The sequence below is a fragment of the Pipistrellus kuhlii genome, unplaced genomic scaffold (genome assembly GCF_014108245.1).
Source record: "Pipistrellus kuhlii isolate mPipKuh1 unplaced genomic scaffold, mPipKuh1.p scaffold_m20_p_16, whole genome shotgun sequence".
NCBI classification, from domain to species: domain Eukaryota; kingdom Metazoa; phylum Chordata; class Mammalia; order Chiroptera; family Vespertilionidae; genus Pipistrellus; species Pipistrellus kuhlii.
In genome coordinates this window covers 12,285,295-12,297,085 of record NW_023425471.1, presented here as the reverse complement: position 1 = coordinate 12,297,085, position 11,791 = coordinate 12,285,295, and positions in this window count along the sequence as shown.

Below are 11,791 nucleotides of genomic sequence, written 5' to 3'. Positions count from 1 at the left end.
AACTGTATTTACAATTCAATCTGTAGAACAGATCATAACATGCTAGTCATATATTTAAAGTAAATAAATCATAATGCTGGCAAATATTTGGTACATAAACCTTTGTTTTTATTGTGTGTGTGTGTGGAGCCTGAATATATTCATTCCATTGGCTTTAGCGGTTTTTTATCTGTAGCTCTCAATTTTATTCCTCCAGGCTTTAATGTCATTATTCAAGCCATTGCTACAAATATTAAAATGTTTAAAATCAAGTACAGAACCTTGAACCTGTGACCACATAATTTACTTTTGTCTGGCACTACTAATAATGACAGCTAACCTTTATGCAGTGTTCATTATGTTCCAGGAAATACTCTAAACAATTCAAAAATATTAATTTATGTAATAGTAATTAATTATTCATTTGAATTTATTTTTATCACACAATATTCTCTCTGAGACAGTTGTAATAATTAATTGCACTTTACATATAGAGTCACAGAAGCACAGAAATGTCAAAGAGCTTGCCCACAATTACTAGTATATAAGGTAGGGTTAAGATTCAAACCCAGGCCGAGACCGGTTTGGCTCAATGGATAGAGCATCGGCTTGGGGACTGAAGGGTCCCGGGTTCGATTCCGGTCAAGGGCATGTACCTTGGTTGCAGGCATATCCCCAGTAGGGGGTGTGCAAGAGGCAGCTGATCGATGACTCTCTCTTATCGATGTTTCTAGCTCTCTATCTCTCTCCCTTCCTCTCTGTACAAAATCAATAAAATATATTTAAAAAAAAAAAAAGATTCAAACCCAGGCTCTGAATACTATGTTTTTAAAACTCATGTTTTGATCATATCTATTGTGGCCATTTTGAATCTGGCTGCAACCATTGTTGCATAGTCTTAACTCCCAAATCTTGGCTTAGAAATATTTTAAAGGTACTGTGGAGTGCCTTGCTCAGATTAATACTCCCATATTAGTTTTGTATTACTGCTGTAATAAATTACCACAAATTAATGGCTGAAAACAACACAAACTTATTATATTACAGTTCTGTAGGTCAGAAGACTAAAATAGGGAAGCAGGGCTACATTTCTTCCAGAGGCCCTAGGGGAGATTATGTTTATCCTCCCTTTTCACCTTTAGGATGCTACCTCAAGACCTCACATCACTCTGACCTCTGCTTCCATCATCATGTCTCCTCTGACTCTGACCCTCCTGCCTTACTCCTTTTACAAGGATGCTATGATTACACTAAAAGTGGCCCAGTGCATGAGAATTCATGACTGGAGGGGGGTCTCTCAGCCCGGCCTGCCCCCTCTCACAGTCCAGGAGCCCTCAGGGGTGGGAGGCAACCCAACAATCAGGGGAAGGTGGTGCCTCCATCATACCTCTGCTGTTGCCACTGCCAGCAGTGCAAGCCTTGGCCAGCCCTGGTTACCTGAGTCTCAGGTGGCCCTGGGAGGCTGGGTAGCCACTATCTGAGACTTGCCTGCACCTTGGGCCCACCCTAGGTGGCAGGGGGGAGGTTGCTGAGGGCAGATCCAGGGTGCTGCTGCCCTCGCTGACTGGGCTGAAAGGACTGGATGCCACAACCTTTGTGATGACATGACAGTCAATTTGCATATTCCCTCTTTATTAGCTAGGATTGGGACTATCTAGATTAGGGGTGTCGAACTCAATCAGAGAAGGGGCCAAAATCTAAAATCCAGCCTAAATCGCGGGCCGAATGGTTTACTGAACAGTCATAAACTGTCATTGTGATGGAAACGCAGCAGAGTGCAGTGATGACAGCGCAGTGCCGGCCACATTGCAAGGCCTGGCGGGACAGATTTGGCCCGCGGGCCTTGTGTTTGACACATGTGATCTAGATAGTCAAGGATCAGCTCCCCAGCTCAAGCTCTTTAATTTAACCACATAAGCAGATTCCCTTTTACCAGGTAAATTAACATATTCACAGGTTTGGGAAGATGGTCATTATTCTGCCTACCACAATTCTCCTGTTTATATGAGGATTAAATTTTCACTCGTAAAATCATGTTCTTAAGTCATGTACTTAAAACATTTCTGTTGATTAACAGGGCACTGTTTCCCTACACCTTTAAGAATTTTTAACAAACAATGGACAATCTTTTCTTTAAATGGCTGGGTTTTTAAAAAATATTTTTATTGATCTCAGACAGGAAGGAGAGGGAGAGAGATAGAAACACCAGTGATGATAGAGAATCATTGATTGGCTGCCTCCAGCACACTCCCTACTGGACGTGGAGCCTGTAACCCAGGCATGTGCCCTGACATAGAATACAACCGTAACTTCCTGGTTCATAGGTTCAACCACTGAGCCATGCGAGCCAGGCAAAATGGTTTTTTATTACAGTTCTTATATATGAATCATCAGGTGAAAATGTATCTGTTCATATTCTAAAAGCAACAAGTGTTGTGGAGTCTTAATCCCAAGCCCTTTTTAATTTTGCCAGGACTCTTCCTCTTCCTCTTGTCAGTTGTTTAGCTGGTCTCTATCTTCCAACTCTTTGTTTCCTCAACTGTCCAGGCGTCTTCAAACTACGGCCCGCGGGCCACATTCGGCCTGCAGAGGAGTCTGATCTGGCCCGCCAGGTTTTTTGGGCAGTGAGCGCAGCCGAGGTGTTACAGTAGGAATTAGTAGTTCATATAGTCCGGCCCTCCAGCTCTCTGAGGGACCGTGATCTGGCCCCCACTTTAAAAAGTTTGAGGATGCCTGGCATACCTTTGGGAGCCCTCCCTATGTTGACTCTCTTTGGTTATAACTGTCTTTACAGCTTACTATTTGAATGACTTCCCTTTGGGATGTAAATGATAAAACTAAAATGAATGACAATATCACTAATTTTTAACAAACTAACTAAATCTTTTCTCTTCCAAATGAGTACAACCTTTCAAAGTACTCACTATGGAAATTCATGCATTTTATTCCAACAAGCATAATACTTCTCATACTACATTTGTAGTCTCATTTTTTGAAATTGGCTTTAAGGTTTATTTAGAAGCCATATAAGAGAATCAGCCATGTTGCATCATAGAGTCAACTTGCATTTGACTAAAATTAGCCCTTAAAATTAATCATGCATTTTAACCCATTCATTTGCATTTTATGAAACTAAATCTGAGAAACCAAATCCTACTATTCACCCCTTTTCCCATCAAGTGGATTCATTGATTTTTAAAGCAATTTATAACCATCACTTCCCACTTTCCTAATTCACTTTCTCCCCACAAGCAATAACATTCTTCAGTAAGAGCTAGACTGAAAAACATGGTTAAAGTCAGGAGCTGAAGTAGGGATCACCTAACTCACCTAAAATCTAAATGTGGACAGTAATTTAGTTGGTAGGATGGCAGGGATGGGGGAGGGGAGGCAATGAAAGGGGAAGGGAAGAGAAAGACTGAAGGAAAAAACATATACACAGAGAGTTGATGTGATCTGTAGAACAGTCAATGTATGTGCCAAAATAGCGCACAGAAAAGGATGTCAAGTTCATCTCACTACCAGATTCAGTGGTAAAAGACAGCACCAGCAAGAAGGATGGCCAGCACTTTTACTATAACTTTATGTGGGGTTGGGGGGATGAGAAGAGATAAGTTAAAGAACTTATATACTTACTATAGGCCCAGTGCACAAAATTCATGCATTGGGGGGGGGGGGGCTCGGACCGCTGGCTCCTAATGGTGCACTTGCCTGCCTGCCTGATCGCCCCTAACCACTCTCCCTGCCTCTCTGATTGCCCTTAACCACTTGCCTGCCTGCCTGCATGCCTGCTCTCCCCTAACTGCTTGCCTGCCTGCCTGACCACCCCTAACCTCCTCTGCCTCAGCCCCTGCCACCATGGCTTCATCTAGAAGTACATCCAGAATGATGTCCAGAGGGTTGTTCAGCTGTCCAGTCTAATTAGCATATTACAATTTTATTATTATAGATAGGCATAGCCCATGGACAGAGGCAATAGGGTAGTGAAGACTTGGGGGAGGTAGGGGTATTATTAAAAAAAAATAAAGGCAGGATCTGGGCACTGTCCAAATACACATACTGCAAATTGACAAGAAGCCCAAAGGACCAACCATGTTTGAACATTGAGGGGAAATTGTGGGCAATAGAGCAAGGGTATGTGTCACACATGAGCTCAATAGTGAAATGCCATATTTCAAAGTCTGACATATCACATTAAGAGTAAAACAAAACAAAACAAAACAAAACAAAACTATTCCAAAAATGGGGAAAAGCAGAAATTTCCTTCTGCATATAAACGAAAGGATAAAGAAATAGAGGCACTACTCCCAATAATAGATGTTTTTAAAAATATAGACTTTTACTTACTTTTAAGTCTAATGTGTTTAATTCTATGGGGTGGGGATGGTAAACATTCCATTGTATTATGGCAGAATCTTTTTTTTGTATCGAATATTTCAGTTTTATATCTTTATTTCACACACTACCATGACTATCCATCTCACATACCCCTAGAAATAATGTTCTCTTATTTGCTTAAATACATCAATATCTCTAGTGATATTCATGAATATTCAGGTTTTTATGCTCACTATGTGCTTTATTACATGCAAGATTAATAATTGATGAAAATAAATAAAAAATCTGTTTTCAAAACGATATTTTCATTTTTCTTCAATGGTACAATTTCTGTAACTCATTGAATTATACAACCAATAGAAATGTATGATACGTACTAAGAGCTCAAACTTTCACAAACATAATTTTTTTTTTAAATTTAAAGCAATGAAAATAATTAGAGTTGGAGGCTGTATTCAGCTTTTAAGAAGGTGGTAGGCATTCTTTGGATATATTGATACATTTTTGGCATAAATAAAAAAGACAAATAGACTAATTATAATGAAACTAGAGGCCTGCTGCATGAAATATGTGCAAGAATAGGCCTTCCTTCCCCTGGCTGCTGGCACTGACTTCCCTCTGGCACCTGGGACCTGGTCTTCTCTCCTAGCCCCTCCTTCATCCAGAAGGTTGTCCAGAAGAATGTCCAGAAGGACATCCAGTCTAATTAGCATATTATGCTTTTATTATTATAGATGACAAGTATATTCTATTGGTGCAGATGCTACTCTTACTAACTTTAAAATTATTCATGTCCTCCTGGGACAGGGTAACAATAGAAACAACATATAAAGACAGAATGGCACTCAATATGGAAGAATGGGATAAAAGAGAGATTCTGGCCACATGGAAAGATGAGTGACAATAAAGTACATGGGAACTGATTCCCTTTAGTACTTAAAGTATTCTTTCTTTTGTTGGGGCTACTTTCTTGAAAACATAAAGCCAGACTTTGTTCACTTCTGAACTTATTTTAGGTTGTTCACAACACACTTTTCACATAATGCTTTGCTTTTTTATTTATTTATTTATTTTTTATTTTATTATTATTATTTTTTTATAATATATTTTATTGATTTTTCACAGAGAGGAAGAGAGAGGGATAGAGAGTTAGAAACACTGATGAGAGAGAATCATCGATCAGCTGCCTCTTGCACACCCCCTACTGGGGATATGCCCGCAACCAAGGTACATGCCCTTGACTGGAATCGAACCTGGGACCTTTCAGTCCCCAGGCCAATGCTCTATCCACTTGAGCCAAACCAGTCCCGGCAATGCTTTGCTTTTTTTAATTACATGGTGTCTATTTAATGAATTGTGAGCTATGAAAATCCGTTCTTACTGATAGTCATACTTATAAATGTGCCATGAACCCTAGAAAGGGCTTCAGATGTAGGAGGATGCTGGCAGAAGATTTGGTCAGTTTCTATAAATAAGTCAAATGCTATGTTCCCTACTTTCTACCACATATCCATATTAAGAGTGGGGTTAGCAGATTTCTTCCCAGAGTTATAGGGATAATTCAATTCCCACATTATGGATGGAACGTAAAAGTAGTGAATTTGAAAATGAGCCACTGTGTAACAGCCAAATTTATCCCACTCGGCTGACAACAAATTGGCATCCACTAATAGAATTGGAAAGTTAGGACAGAAAAAAAAATCCAAGAATTCTGATTAAACATTTAAAATACGAAGACATTAAAAATAAACACTGAAACATCAAATGGATTAAAAACAAATACTAAAATATTAAAGAATTGAAAACAAATATTGAAATAGACTGAGAGCTTAGTTATAATAGATAAGACCCTATGTAATTTTGAAACAGCCTAAAGTGCTAGGAGAGGCTCAAATCCCACAAGCACCTGAAATTCATCATATGCAAAATGAAACCAGAAATCATCCCTTCAAACCCCGCCCATTCTGTCCTTCCTATTTTTCCTGAACCAGGGCCACAAAAGGTTGAAATAGTGGTGTTACTTGTCTTTTCTTTCATAGTACTTACCAAGTAAGTAGGTCAACAGCATTTATAGTCAATCAACAGTGAATTCAGTACATATCCTGAATCTTCTCTATCTATATTGCCACTGCCATTAAGTTCAAGACTGGGCCGTCATTTATCTGAATATTCTGATAGCCATTTACTTGGTCCTTCACTTATTCCAACAGGTCTTTACTTGGTACTTACTCTGTACTCTCTACAAAAATTTAGAGCTATAAAGATAAATCAAAAGCAGTATCTACTTCCAAGTAACTTATTTTTCCAAGTAACTAGGCACACGAAAAAATGTATTCACTGTATTATATACATGTCTGCAAAAACTGTCCTTCCAGATAGTGAGAAATTATTTGAATTTCGTTTCCAAACATCTAATCCTGCCTCTGTCCAACTATTAAATTATTGAGGAATCTGTGTATCATCAACTGGATAGAATCCAACTTGTTCTCTATATGCCTTTATAAGAAATCAGCAGTTCTTAAAGTGTGCTTGGGACCTGTGGGGAGGGACAGGGTTCTCTGAGACCCTTTACAGGGTCTGAAATGTCAATATCATGTTCATGATCATCTTAAAATGTTATGTGTCTTTTTCACCCTCATTCTCTTACAAATGCACAGGCAAGTAATCCATACACTGCATAACTTTTTATATTCCATGATTGCTTGAAGAAGCAGACATGAGAATCCAGATGTCTTTTATTAAAGCAGATAATAAAAAATAGGCAGTATTGTGGAATTCAATCTGTTTGGGTGGAAATAGCCTTTAGAAAACATTTATGTTAACATGCATTGGGATTTATTATTCTTTCTCAAAACAAATTAATAACTATTTAAATATTTTTTCCACTTTAATGTCTAGGGTGGCAAATATAAGGAGATGCAAACCATATCAATATAAGTATTTTGGGATTCTCAATAGTTTTTCAGAATGCCAAGGGAGTCCTAAGACCAAAAAATTTGAGGACTTCTGCAATAAAGGATTACAAGTTACAGGCTGGCCTTGTCTCAGACTGCTGTTTACATTTACTCTGCACTCCAATCATACTGAGACTTTTCTATTTTCCAGAATGTGTCATGAGGTTGCTGTCTCTTCTCTCCTGTCACATACCGTGTATTCATATCTGTTGGCTTCTCACCCCACCTAACCCCACACACATGGGACAAAGGCTGAATTAGGGTGAGGTAGAGGAATGTGGGCATGCATATCCAAGAGCTCAGAAAACAATTCCGCTTAGTTGGCTCTGCTGCTCTGTTGTTCCTCCTTTAGTGATATTATTCTCAAAGATTTTTTTTTTTCTGGAAGCCCATCTAAGCCCTATGTATACCACAAAAGAGTTTCTCTTGTCACTCTCTTTCCCAGGTAACCATTTGTAAGTAATTAAAGAAACATACCAGTATATTTTGCTATTTCAATTATTTATTCAAAAAGAAAATACAATGAGTGGCCAGATAATTATGGCCACCTGATGTTTGTAGGCAAATTAGACATACACTGCATCTTATGAGATATGGAAGCCGAAGGCCTGTTCGAACACCTTTGCTGTCTGCAGTTACCAAGATAAAACGTCTCCAATTCACACAAGAACACAAGGATTGGACAGTTGAGCAGAGGAAAAAAGTCATGTGGTCTGATGAATCACGTTTCCAGTTGCATCATGCAGATGGCAGAGTGAGAATTTTGCAGAAACAGCATGGAAGTATGCACCCTACATGCATGAGTACAACCCTTCGAGCTGGTGGGGGCAGTGTTATAGTTTGGGGCATGTTTTCTTGGCATGATTTGGGCCCATTAATTCATGTGGAACAATGTCTGAATAGCGCAACATACCTAAGTAACTTTGCTGATCAAGTTCACCCGATCATGTTGATGGCATATCCCAATGGATATGGCTTCTTCCAACAAGACAATGTGCCATGCCACGGTACTCATATTGTGCAGGCGTGGTTTCAAGAACATGAGGGAGACTTTATCTTGCTTAGGTGACTCCCACAATCACCAGATCTTAATCTAACTGAGCATTTGGGATTGTTAAAAAGAGCCATCAGGCAGCTGGTTCCACAACCATCAGATACCACAGAATTGGACAGTGCTATCCATCAGGCATGGTGTCAGATTCCTCCCATCACCTTTCAACATCTTCTGAAGTCAATGCCAAGAATAATTGCCGCAGTACTGAAGGCAAAAGGTGGCCCACCGAAGTACTGATGGGGTGGTCATAATAATCTGGCCACTCAGTGTAGTTCTAGAATATAACAAATTTTCTATCTCTTTTGTATCCAAATGGCCTCCTGAAGTTTCTGAGGTTCCTAGAAATTTGAGTAGGTGTTTCTCAAATCCAGGAAGTGAATATAAATGTACATTTTGCCAACACCTTATAAAATGTCCACAAAAATCTTTTACTGATCTTAGTATGCAGTTCATGTCATGATAGTGACTGGTTTACAAGTCTGTGGTGTTCTTTCTGTGAAGGATGAAAATGAGGCAAGCCCATTACATAAGTGAGGTAGGATAATATGTCAGAAAAGATTCTCTTGAATCCTCAAACACACTGAGGCAATCAGACAAAAATCTCTCTGGCCTGTAAGAATATTTAGAGCATGTGCAGAAAAAGACAAATACTGCATGATTTCACTTCTAAGTGGAATCCAGAAAAACAAAACAGAACAAATAAACAAACAAAACAGAACAGAAACAGACCCATTCAGTGTAGAGAACAGGCTGATGACTGCCAAAGGGTGGCATTTGGGGGATGGGAAAATAAAAATCAGGGAAATTGTTTCAAAACCTCTGTATGAGCCAATTTTAAAACCATTCTAATAGACAAAGGCAGATGGCTCCAAGACCAGTCCTTTTTTAAAAACCTGGTTATAGTGATGTCCTGAGACATTCAAGTGGCTCTGGAAGGTTTCTTCTAAAAAAATCTCCTTCCTAGACTAGGAAATTCCTCTTAGATTAAGGAAATAGCTTCTGGGAAAATTAAGCTTATCAGTCAGCCATGTCTTAGAGTGAATTACTTTACTCTTTTAATCAAATTGCTTTTGCTTTAATAGCTTGGGTACAGATTATAGTGTTCTGGGTCATCCTGCCCTCCTAAGCGTCATATATACTTACAGGCCAAGAGGAAGTGAAGCAAAAAGGAACTCTACTTCCTCTCTGGATGAACACACCTGCTGATCACAGCAAAAGGTGACTCCACTGGGACTTCCAATCCAATGATCCTATCAAATTTGACCTCTTTATCTTTCCCTATTGTACTTAATATCCTTTTTGATAGTTCAATTCATGGTTCCTCATTTTTTAAAATATATGCTTATTGAATTCAGAGAGAGGAAGGGAGAGGAAGAGAGCAATAGAAATGTCAAAAATAAGAGATAATCATTGATCAGCCCCCTCATGCATGCCCCCTACAGGGAATGGAGCCCACAACCTGGGCATGTGCCCTGACCAGGAATTGAACCATGTGCCCTGACCAAGAATCAATCCATGACCTCTGGGTTGCTCAAACACTGAGTCACACCAGCCAGCCTCATGGTTTCTTATTATAAAAATTTTTATTATCTAGGGTAGGGGTGTCAAACTCAATCAGAGAAGGGGCCAAAATCTAAAATCCAGCCTAAATCGCGGGCCGAATGGTTTACTGAACAGTCATAAACTGTCATTGTGATGGAAACACAGCGGAGTGCAGTGATGACAGCGCGGTGCGGGCCACATTGCAAGGCCTGGCGGGACGGATTTGGTCCGCGGGCCTTGTGTTTGACACATGTGATCTAGGGTCTAAGCACCCTGCCCCCAAACTCTCCATTATCCTCAACTAGCAAAAAACTTTGGATTTTAATTTAATCTGTGAGTTAGCCAATCCCACTCCTGTTTTCAAGTATCTGAAATAGAGAAACACAAATGACCATGCTGTCTCATTTCCCTTTTATGCTGTACAACTGCAAATGGACCCTCTCTGCTTCTAGGCAACAATTCTCCATTCCCCTATTGGACTCATTCTCCCATTCACTGAGTTCAATATCCCACATCTTTTTCTGCCTCCAAGATCCAGCATGACTTTCCTCTTCCTCATTCATGGCTGATATTCTTCCTTCCTTTTTCACTGGGAAAATGGAAGCAATTAGAAGGGAGTATACACATTCTTCCACCAACAAAGCTAACAACCTACTTGCCTCTGTGCTAAATATTGTATCTGCCTTCCTGTTACAATTCCTCTACCTATGCATGGAATCCTATGCCTTCTGCCTACTCAAAACATTCTTCCTAAAACTTGTATCTCCCTTGCATGATCAGTTTTTACCCTTATTACTAAGTCATTGTCACTAACATATAATATCCAGTGGTGATCCAGATTAAAAACGATTATCTTGACTGCATTTCCCCTTCTGACCAGAATTGCATTTTATCTGTAGTTCTTGGGTAGTGTGGACATTTTAATAATATTAAGTGTTCCAAACCATGGGCACTGGATATCTTTCCATTTATTTGTGTCTTCATTAATATTTTTCATTGATGTTTGGTAGTTTCCACTGTATAAGTCTTTTACTTCATTGGTTAAATCTATTCTTAAGTATTTTATTGTTTTTTGTGCTATTGTGTATGGGATTGTTTTCTTAATTGCCGTTTGAATAGTTGATTGTTAGTCCCCTGAATCCAAAAACAGACAAAAACACTACAAGAAATCTGTAGGCCAATAGTCCTGATGAATAGAGATGCAAAAATCCTTAACCAAGAAAATTAGCAAACCAAATTCTGTAGCACATTGAAAGGACAATACAACCAAAACCAGTTTGGCTCAGTGGATAGAGTGTCAGTCTGCGGACTGAAAGGTCCCAGGTTCGATTCTAGTCAAGGGCATGTACCTTGATTTCGGGTGCATCCCCAGTGGGGGGTGTGCAGGAGGCAGCTGACTGATGTTTCTCTCTCATCTATGTTTCTAACTGTCTATCCCTCTCCATTCCTCTCTGTAAAAAATCAATAAAATATATATATATATATTTTAAAAAGGACAATACACCATGACCATTTGGGCTCTATTCCTGGGATGTATCAACATAAGTAAATCATCAAAGTGGTACACCACTTTAACAGAATGAAAGATAAATTCACATGATCTATGCATCGCTATACTCATAGCAGCACAATTTGCAATAGCTAAGATTTGGAAACAGCCTAAGTGCCTGTCAGCAGATGACTGGATTAGGAAACTATGGTACATCTACACAATAGAATACTATGCTGTTGCTAAAAAGGAAATAACTCTTACCATTTGTAACATCATGGATGAACATGGGGAGCATTATACTAAAAGAAATAGGCAAGTCAGAAAAAGATAACTATCACATTATCTCACTCATTTGTGGAATATAATGAACAACGTAAAGTGACAAAAATAGATCTAGAGACAGAGAAGCATCAAAAAGAACTTCAACATCAG